The following is a 10,632-nucleotide window of genomic DNA, read 5'->3' as shown; positions in this document are numbered from 1 at the left end:
TCCCTGTTCTTTTCTGAATATACAAGTGGACATTTTGGCAGATCCAAGGAAAGAAAGGACAAGAATCCGGGATGCTTTGGTAAAAGTCTGGCAAGAGCGTTGGAGTGTTTGTGATAAAGTGCATATTACACAATATGCCTCGATAAAATTCATAAAGTGCATATTACACAATATGCCTCGATAAAAAAGCCTCGATAAAATTCAAATGGTTTGCCCCAAACTTACAATCTATGTTCTTATTAACTGGTCATGGTTCGATTAATGCAAAGTTGCATGATTTAGGAATTAATGAAAGATCTAGTTGTGGCTAAAGAGAATCATGGGAACATATTATGTACAACTGTGAGGAGTACTGCGATCTACGAATTGAATTCGTATCTCGGGTTAGTAATCTCAATCTTATGGCAGAAGGCTGCGAGACAATTCTAATTGATAAACAGGAGAACTTCTTGGCTATCCAAGCCTTTGAAACTGCAATATTTCTTAGGCGGAAGACTTCTGCATCTGGAAGCCTTGGATTTGTAATGCGGTATGGTGTATGCCGAATTACCTAGAATTCTGTGAAATCGTGGAGGTTTGAGTCTGCTATATCCACTGCAACTCCAGCTCCTTGTGCTAGCATTTCTGTTCTCGGCAGCTCCTTGTGCTGGAATTTCTGCTCTCGGAAACTCTGGCGTTGGTATTTCTCTTCTCGGCAGCTCCTAGCGCTGCTGGCTTTCCAACAGATGCAGATCTTTCCAATGAAGTTTGGACTTTGTCTGAAATTTAATTATATGTATATTTTATTTTTTATGTAATTTGTCAATTTGTTCATATCAACCTTTTTTTGGTCATGGCAGGTTTTTTCCCTCCCTGTACTTGGGCAAACAGGAGAGGGAGTATATAAGAGTACTGCTAAATTAAGTGTAACTGACAGCGGGGTTGCCATTTGTTGGCTGGGACCGCTTAAGTAATAAATATCAATGTGTTATTCTGTTAATATCTACAAATACGTTTTCAACTTTTCTTCTTGGATCATCTTTGAGATGCTGCAACAGTTGCAGTTTATCTGCTTCCTACATGTTCTAGACAACTCTGTGCCCCCTACATCGGGGTAATTTTGTGAATGTGACCCCTTCATCTTCCATTGACAATGCTCCATATTACAAACTATGGACTGTGGATGCGCGGTTGGAAAATTTTAAAGTGCATCGCACTTTAAAATTTTGCAGTGGCCAATTCCCGCGCATCGGAAACTGGCCACTGCAGTTTACGATGAGCGCGTCGTAAACTGCAGTGACCAGCACAGAACATCGATCTCAACCGAACTGAACATCGTTGGAATGAACTGGAATATGCAATTAGGCCAAGACCAAGACTGCAGCATTCATCAGTTGAGCTGACGAATGTTTCAGAAGCGGAATGGTTCACAAAACGGCCCGCTTTTTCCTAATCTCAACGAAGTATTGAAACACTCATTAAAGGCCGACTCGATATTGACTTCTATGAAAAAAAAAATGCGTTTTATTCCTAAAGTGCCTGTTACTTTTGGGAGTAGTGTACACCCTCAAAGCCTTCTTGTTATAAAAGTTTAAGAGTGGTTAGCTTGATGAATGATATGAAATGACCTTGTTTGCGTTCACCCCATGAATAAGCACCATCTTCTCTTTCGCTTTTTATTTGTGAAATATAATTTAAAGATATTTTTAAGGCTCCAAAGATAGTTTTACAGTTGAACTCACTTGCAGGTCAACGTCACACGCCTCCCTGCGCCGTACCCAGATGAATGCGTCGATAAATGGCAACAGAGCGATCTGCGGGAATGGGCCGAGAAGATCGGATATGGAACCTATAATTCTCAGGTGAGGCATGTCACGGTGCGCTGTTACAGTTATTAAATTCCTCGCTACTAATTCCTCCGCCGTAGTCCGCATAACGACGCTACAAATGTCCGCGAGATCACGCGCTTATTTTCACAGGCACATCTGAGTGTGTTCAGCTTTTGAACGTCGGCACGGATGACCGGATGCAGCCGGAAAAAATTAATGAAACGCAGAACTTGCCCCGTTGGTGCTTGGAGAGCGTTTCTTCGCAGCGGCAACTCAACTACGAAAAGATTAAATGCAACCGAAGTCGTGTTGCGAAACAGCAAAAAATAAGCGCCAGTTTACATTCCATCTATTTCCTCTTATGCATCGATGATCGCCCAGCCTGATACTCTTTGAAGTCTTACTTATGAGAGAGTGAGAAAAGAAACTCGTATGGCCGTGCCTCTCTCTCTCCTTGTACAGATTTTCTGGTGGACTGAACAAACAGAATACGAATCAATCGAGCCCGACTGGTCGCGAAAATGAGCGGCCCACGTGCCATAGAAGAGTTACAAATGTACCTTTACAGACAAATCTTGCCAAGTCCTCGCAACGCATTTTAAGCGCATTCGCAAATGCTAACAGCGCCTGCTGCCTTCACTGTATCCGTCCGTTTGTCCGATCGCATGTAACAACTGGACTCCAAGTGGAGCAATTTCGATGAAATTTTACATTTCGATTATTCAGAATGGTTTGTGGGGCCATCTCAAATTTAATTAAAATCAGTCAGAAAATCAGAGATAAAAATTCAAAATATAAATTTGGAATTTTTATGTCTGAAATAAAAGTAGTTTATTTTATTTTATTCTGAAATAATATAAAATATTAGGTTGTATAAAATAATAGAACGAATAACACCCAATATTTCTGGTAACACACATATATACACATATACAGTGACCCAAGCAAAAGGTAGAGACATATAAATACATACGCATCGTAATATATAGAACTAACATACACATTCAAACGAATAATAATTTAAAACAAATGAATTCTCCTCAGCAAAGGAGCAAAGTACGGTCGAACGGAGATTTCATCGTGAAGGAGATAATCAGAAAACTGATACAGCTGTACATGATGGTAAATGTCCTGTATCTTCTAAGATCTGTACGCTTTCTCATCACAGAACTTGTACAGGTGTTGTACGTTAGAAGAAAAAAATCTAAGCATGGTTAAATTCTGTAATGAGCTTCTTAAGTGAATCCACGCGTCATTGCAAAGGACGCAGAACAGCCTATGGCCCTCAACAAGACTGTGGGTCATTGGGGTGTGAAAACGATCGGCGAGGAGCTGACAGATGTGTGTAAATCTTCTTCCATGAGCAATTGATTCCAAGGGGATGCAACCGAGATTTGCATACATTATAGATCTCAAGATGATGAAAGGGTGGCCATTAACATTCAAAACCCTAAATTCCAGTTCTCAATACCCATGATTTTTTTTTATGTTACTGAGGGAAGCAGGGGACCAGATCGTCGAGGCATACATGGACTCGGAACAAGACATGTTTCTATATAGTGAGTGGCAAGTTTATTGCGGTTTACTCCAGTAATTTCCTGTCTTATCGCCCACACTGCTGACAAGTTTTTGCCTTGGTGTTGGCGAAGTACTGTTGGAAAGTCATACCCCCAGGTAAGCCCTACATCAATGTTATACAAGACCTTCTGTACCCTAATACCGTTGATGTATACGTCTATGTTCATCTTCTTCAAGTTGGTGATAGATATTTGAGCTGACGATCGGGTTTATGGATAGGCCAATATTCTAAAGATAAAGATCAAGTTCTACTAAGGCAGTGGCATGGGCGTTGATAGCGTCAGATTTCTCAGCATATTTGGACGAGATGAAGAATTTTGTATATCTGCGTAAGTGCTGCAATCAGGATGCATAGAGAGAGAAAAAGGTACAAAGTGGCAGCAAAAAATAGGACAGAAAGGACACCACCTTGGGGACACTCTGTAGATGATGCCGTTCGATTGTAAGGTCCTGTGTTCAACGCCCAAATACCTCTACGGAAACGAGGATTATTAATAAGCCCCCTTGTATTCTAAAATACCTTTCAAGTATTGTCATCAAGGAATTGATTGAGACATTGCCGAAAGCTGCTTTAATGTCTAAAAAGATTACATAAATTAAAAGATTACATCAACTTATTTCAGTGATTAAAATAAATAAATTTTCTGTTTATACTCCGGGACGACCAAACGGTCAGAGGAGTTTACAAGATACACAGAATACAAGAAACAGCACCGTATTCCACAGTCACGGGCTTGAACCCCGGTCACTCAAGGCACGTGTACTTATGTACCCGCGCGCCTGACCACTAGGCTACGGCGGCCTTTAGATGAATAATAGAGTGAAGTCAGTACATCTACGCACGAAACCACTTCTGCATGATTTGTTCCAGTCGCTTGCTTTACCTAATCCTTGAATAGGTATTAAAATATAAAAACTAATCCTAAAAATATATTTATTCGTAGTTCTGCTCAAAATTGTGTCTGCAGCGAGAAATAGCAAGGACCTGCGGGTGTGCGTCTCCATCTCTTCCTCCTGCTGCGGAAATGTCCTTCTGCACCACCAGAACAGATCCAAGTAAGCAGTTCTTATTAAAAATTCTTATCTCTTTAGTTCTTGTGCGTAATTGGATAAAAATTTACTCGATAAAATGACCGTCTGATAAATTTAAACTTTTCTACTGACTGGGGACCTTAAACAGCATATTTCGGTGAGACGGGCGCTCATTCACGCGCACTTTTCACAGACAAATCGATGTTGTTGTTGGGAGACTCACTTAAATATTGATGCAAGCATTACAGTATTACGATGTCTTACAGTTTATTTATTTAACACGAGACACAAATTAGGAAAATGTGGTTGGCGCATTTTCCTAATTTTCCTGAAGTGACGCATTGATGAATATTAAAGTCTGTTTCAACAAACTTTAAGTAATCTCTGTGGGTATTTCCGGTCACAAGAGGATACTCTTACTCCCCTAATCCCACTGTGACTTAGAGCAAGTCTGGACATCGCTGCGGACCTAGCAACGCTGCGTGCTTGCAGCTATGGACAGCGGGAATTTCAAGAAGACAATGCAACCATTCACCGCGCCAAATGCGCAGAAAGATCGTTTGAAAGGCACTTTAAGCAATATTTCAATCATCTGACCCAGCAAGTTCCTTGGAATTCAATCCCAATGAACATCCGTAGGTTAAATTGCAATGACAAGTTCGTGGACAAAATCCTCTGCCCACGTCACTTCACTACTTGAGGATAGTTTTGATATATGAATGGATCAATATTCCTCGGAGAAATTTTGTTACACGGCTAGCCATTCCATTAAAAACTAACCCGCTATGAAGAGTTTCGTTTGGTTGGTTGTTGCTGGGTTTTAGGAGCATCGACGACTAAGTCTATATTGCTTCGTGTATATTGTCTGTAAATTGCGTGTGTTGTTAAGTCGATTTTTTGTTTCCTGGGCGAAAAACCCGAGTTTCCGGGAGAAAAAACTATGCTAATCTCGCCGTAGACCGTTGTGAAAAAGACCCATAAAAATTCCTCCCGTCATCAACAGGATTCGAACTCGGGTCTTTTCCACCTGGTGTGGGGAGGATGGTATTCCTACCACCTGCGTTACCCAAGAGGTCCAGAGCTTCGGAAATGCGCTTTGTCGTATTTCCTAAGCTGGAACGACATTTTTGAGTAGGGTTAAAATTGTTAATTAAAAAAATGTTTTAAACCAAAAATTTAATCAGAAACTTTGCAACTTTAAAAATATAAAATAGCTGTAAAGAAATATCATTTTACAAATTTTAACATGTTGATAGCAAGATGCAATAAAAACAATTTTACTAGATTCCAAAGAAAAAAAGCTGTTTACCCATTTGCGAAATGAAAAGCAATCTGGCGAACACGTTAATTAATGAAAACATTTCCTGCAAACAAGATAAATTGGAGTGTACATTCCCGATAAAAGACTGGAATCGCGTTTCATTTTTCTTAATTTTCAAAGTTTTCATTAAAATACGACCAACTTGTTTACCAATTTTCATTAAAATTGGTTTTATTACGTATAAAAAAACTGAAATAATGTTTTAAAGAAATATTTTAAAAATTTCTAGAATATCCCACAAAGGTGTAGACTTGTGAAAATGTGTTATTCATTGTTCTATTTCAAAAGTGTACAGCCTCCACCACTTAAACATTTGAACCTATGTGAAGTAATAACCCTAATACAGTATTTCCAACAAAAAACGCACATAGCTTTCTTTAAAAAAATGCATACGTTTACAAATTATTCCGAAATTCGAGCAAATAAAAATAGAAACAAACTATAGTAATTTTAGAAGACAGTTGAAAAGAGCCGCCATATCCATAGCAAACCGTGCACTAAAACAAAGGATCCCCCCGCAAAGAAAAACCTTCTGAACTATATTTACAGAGCCAAAAATCGACTAAAATCACTTGTGAATGAGGACTTATGGATTGTCTTCTTCCACCATCTACAGGATAGAATCAAATTTCATTCTGAAGTACTTACAGCAAGACACGAGAAAAAATGGATCTCCCTTTTAAAACCACAGAGACCACAATCTGTAGGCATGCACCAAACAGGTTCTGCGAACGGTGCATTGATAAAAAATATTTCGAACTATAACTTAACAAAAGATGAACACAATCTCCTCCATAAAGGCCTCAATTACAGTGTTACCCCAAAAGAGGTCCCGTACAACGAATATGTAATACGGGTTCAAACCGGTTTTCCTAGCCACAGCAATAGAAAAAAAAAATGATTAAGCAAATAATATAATAAATAGAAAACCAAATCTTACTTCTAACCTTTCAAAGAGGGAGTTTCAGTGCATCAAGAAATTAGCATCATCATTCAAAAAGCTGATAAAGGCGAACCCAATAGTATTAATAAACAAATCCGATTATGACAACAAACTGACAAACCTCCTACAAGATACATACCAGAAACTAGAAAAAAAGTCCTGTTCCCATCATCAGATCAAAAATCGATAAAGTATACGCTCTGAAGAAAAGATTACAAGCAATTTGCACCAAGACTTCTTAGCCCATATAAAATGTCCGCCCTACATTTTTGGTGTCACAAACTCGATAATGTTTATACACTCTAATCGACAATGGTTAGTTTCAAAAAGACGTCAACAGCAAACTTTGCAAAATTTGTAGTTGACTTACTAAAACCGTTAATGAATTACTCCAAATATCGCATAAAGAACATTTCGTCGGCTAACGATATAAAGTTAGAACCCGATGACAAATTATATTCCTTCCATGTAAAATCGCCATATACAAATGTACATCCTCGAAAAGCAGTGAAAGCTACTCAGGATTTGTTACGCAATGATCCACTCTAAAAAAACAGAACAAAATTATAAATCACTGATATAACAAACTTACAAAACATACTGTTACCCGCCAATTATTTCACCTATGAAAGGTTTTTTTACCAACAAGTATTTCGGGGAACCAATGGGCGGTTCCATAAGTGGACATCTCCACTAATGGAATCTTTTACCCTCTGGAAATAGAGAATCACATCATTTCCAAATACTCTTCCCCTTCCCTTAAACTTTATGGAAGGTACGTAGATTACGTACGTACGTCTGCAGGCAAACCAGATACTATAAATACAATCTTTCATAAGTTGAATAATATAGGTGAAAGGCTGCAATTCGCAATAGAAAACGAAGAACACAACAGCATAAACTTCTTAAATCTAACATAAACGTGAAATGTAACCAAAATCAAGCTAAAATATATCAAAACCTACAAATAAGGGTAATTATTTGCATTATCACAGCTGCGGACCCCTTTCTGGTAATTTTAGTAACTCAGTAACCTAATTTTAGTAACCCAGTTCGACAATGCTTTCAAGTATTCGTCTATAGAGGATGATTTAAACAGGAAATTGAATCACTTAATAACCCTGGCAACCTTTGTATCATCTGCAAACTTGGACATTAAGCCTGATATACCTTCATCAATATCATCGATAAATAGACAAAATAACAATGGGCCAAACACCGAACCCTAGACATACCTTAAAAATTCACCAAGCATTAATTGAACAATAGATTTTAAACAACAAACAATTTTAAGTTAGAAACCAGTGAAACTCTGGCAAAAAGGTCAACGAACAAGTCAATAAACATACGTAGACCAATAATAATTCCGAGGATTGAGATCTAAAACTATAAGTTCAAAATTAATAAATAAACATAACAACCCCCCCACCCCACATCCAGGATCTCTACTAAAGGGGACGGTAGTCACGCACCCGGACTTACGAGTGGAAACTTTCATATCGTTTCCTCCAAAAAAAAAAGCCTTTAAGCTGTTCTAAATCTTCAATTCCCAAACTATTAGTGAAATACGACGGGGAGGGAGATTTTCCTTCTATCCTCCTTCTCTTCCTTTCGCCTACTTAAATAATCGCTTTTGAAATATCACAATGGAACGTGCCTGGGCCATATAAATACAAAAAATTCAAATTATTATATTAGGACCACCCTCAATTTCTTGCGTACTCGTACCTGTGTGTATGTACAATATTGTGTCTGCAAATTGCGTGTGTTCTCTGATCGGTTTGCCTGTTTTGCTGGACGAAAACACCATATAAATAGAACCTTCGATACGTGTTCGCTTCCCCTTTGAATGGTAAAAGCGAAAAGCCCTCATCGAGTTCCCTTTATACCTCCAATTATTCGCCATGCATGGATTTAGGGTCAAAGATTGCTTTCATTCCTTTGTCCTCTTACAAGGTTCATCCAACTATTCCAATTATATCTTACCTGGACGCAGTTATTTCTGAAAAACTTGAAAACAATCTCAGGTAAGAGAATTGCTGACCTAAAATATCTGTAATATTTTTAAAATATAATTTTTCTACAATATTTCTTAATAGCTTATATATTTCATTTTCTGTTTGATTTAGAATAAAATCTTCCGAGTTAAAAAATATAATTGAAAACGAGGACCCTCTACAAGAAAATATCGCAATAAATTAGCATTTGTCCGATTTTACGAATATTAGCGGGTCTCGATTAAGCACGTTGAACTATCAAGTTTCGAGGATTCCCATAATGCTTTTTATACGATAAATATCGGGTTGCTCTAATAGTGTGAGGAGGAGATGTCAGTTCAAACATCATTGTACGAGTATAGGTACCCTGCTTTTCCACGTAGTTGGACTTAAAGGTTTAAGTGAAGATGGGAACGAGATTTTATTGACTAAATTGCCATATTAATTTATTTTCTAGAAGTAGCTTTATATTCCTAGTTACAATGCCTAGCCATAGAGGATGTCTTTGTGTGTGTGTGTGTGCTAGGTGCAGAGAATGTGAAGAAATTAGGCGCCAACTCAGCGTTCTGATGGGCATCTATGAGAGCTTGAAGAGTCGGGTGGATGCCCTCGAAGGAATTAAAATGGGAGCCCATCAAGTTCTCGGCTGCTCAACTGAACGCCAGAGCACACTCTTATGCACTAAGCAACACAGCGGCAACGTTGAGGGCAGAATGTACTGGTCCCACAGGAACTAGTTATTTTTGGCTCAATTGTCATGGAAATGGGAAATATATTGTGCAAAAAGGATAGGTGAAATAGGACCCGGGAGTGCCTGCCAAGGGCAAAGGTTTATGACGTTGTACAGCAGATATCATCTTTTATCTTTTAAGGGCACTAAAGGTGATATCGTTGTTACATCTGCAAATCTGCAGATCTCCTACACTTAAGACATTAAGTGTAGGAGATCTGCAGATTTACTACGCAAATACAGGTCAATGCTGAAAGAAAGTCGCGAGGTAGGTTTACATTTGAAAGTGTCTGCAATCCTGCCCAGACACGATAGGAGAGTATATGATGAGAGAGCCTTGCCATTCAATTCGGCCCTGGAGAGACTGTGCAGGGCTCATGGAGTAGAATTCTTCGCACCGTGGTCTGTGCTTTTTAATAGGAGAAATTGCTTCTACAGGGATCGGATACACTTAAATAGAAAATGGTGCAAGAATATTTGCTGATGCTATCGAGGCAGGACTTCTGGATATACCTCAGCATTCATGGTTTTGTCCAAAACAACCAATGGTCCGAGGACTAAAAACAGACCTAGACAATCGCTGTCTTCACCAAACTTCATTCTCAGGATGATACAGTCCGACCACCAGCTTTTTCTGGACAATCGCCACACCGAACACGATTGCCAGACTGTAGAATATATACTGTGGCTCGTTACTTCAAAGCACAGCATTCTGGGGTGATTAGTGACGTGAATGGTTGTACGACTGTGGTAATCCATATCATGCGGCATCCTGCGCACTGTACTGATGTTGACATATGTCCCAATCGTCTGATGACTGAGGGCGTGTGTGTGTGTGTGTGTGTGTGTGTGTGTGTGTGTGTGTGTGTGTGTGTGTGTGTGTGTGTGTGTGTGTTCTGCGACAACGTCGATCTGCGTTCAGAAAGGATGATTCTTTGCGGTTCTATTCTGTCGCATTCCACCTCCTTTGTTGGTTTCCTGGTCGTTTTGTAAGTTTCAGCGTCAGTCCGCTTCCATTTGCAGATCGCATCACCAAACGTCGACCTAGGGATCTTCAGTGTCATTGAAATATCACGTACAGATTGATTGTTTATGTGAATCATTCCGCGATGGAAGTCTTAACTCCATTGATCGCGGCATCTTGCACTCACAATCGTATTGTTGCCACAATTAATCGCCTCTTTTAACGAGGCGACTAAAGGATTAAACTGCCTCTGAATCTC

Source organism: Mastigoproctus giganteus, chromosome 2 (genome assembly GCF_048544385.1).
Source record: "Mastigoproctus giganteus isolate SK-2022 chromosome 2, ASM4854438v1, whole genome shotgun sequence".
Classification (NCBI taxonomy): Eukaryota; Metazoa; Arthropoda; class Arachnida; order Uropygi; family Thelyphonidae; genus Mastigoproctus; species Mastigoproctus giganteus.
The sequence above is the reverse complement of the archived record's forward strand: the minus strand, read 5'-3'. Positions refer to the sequence as shown.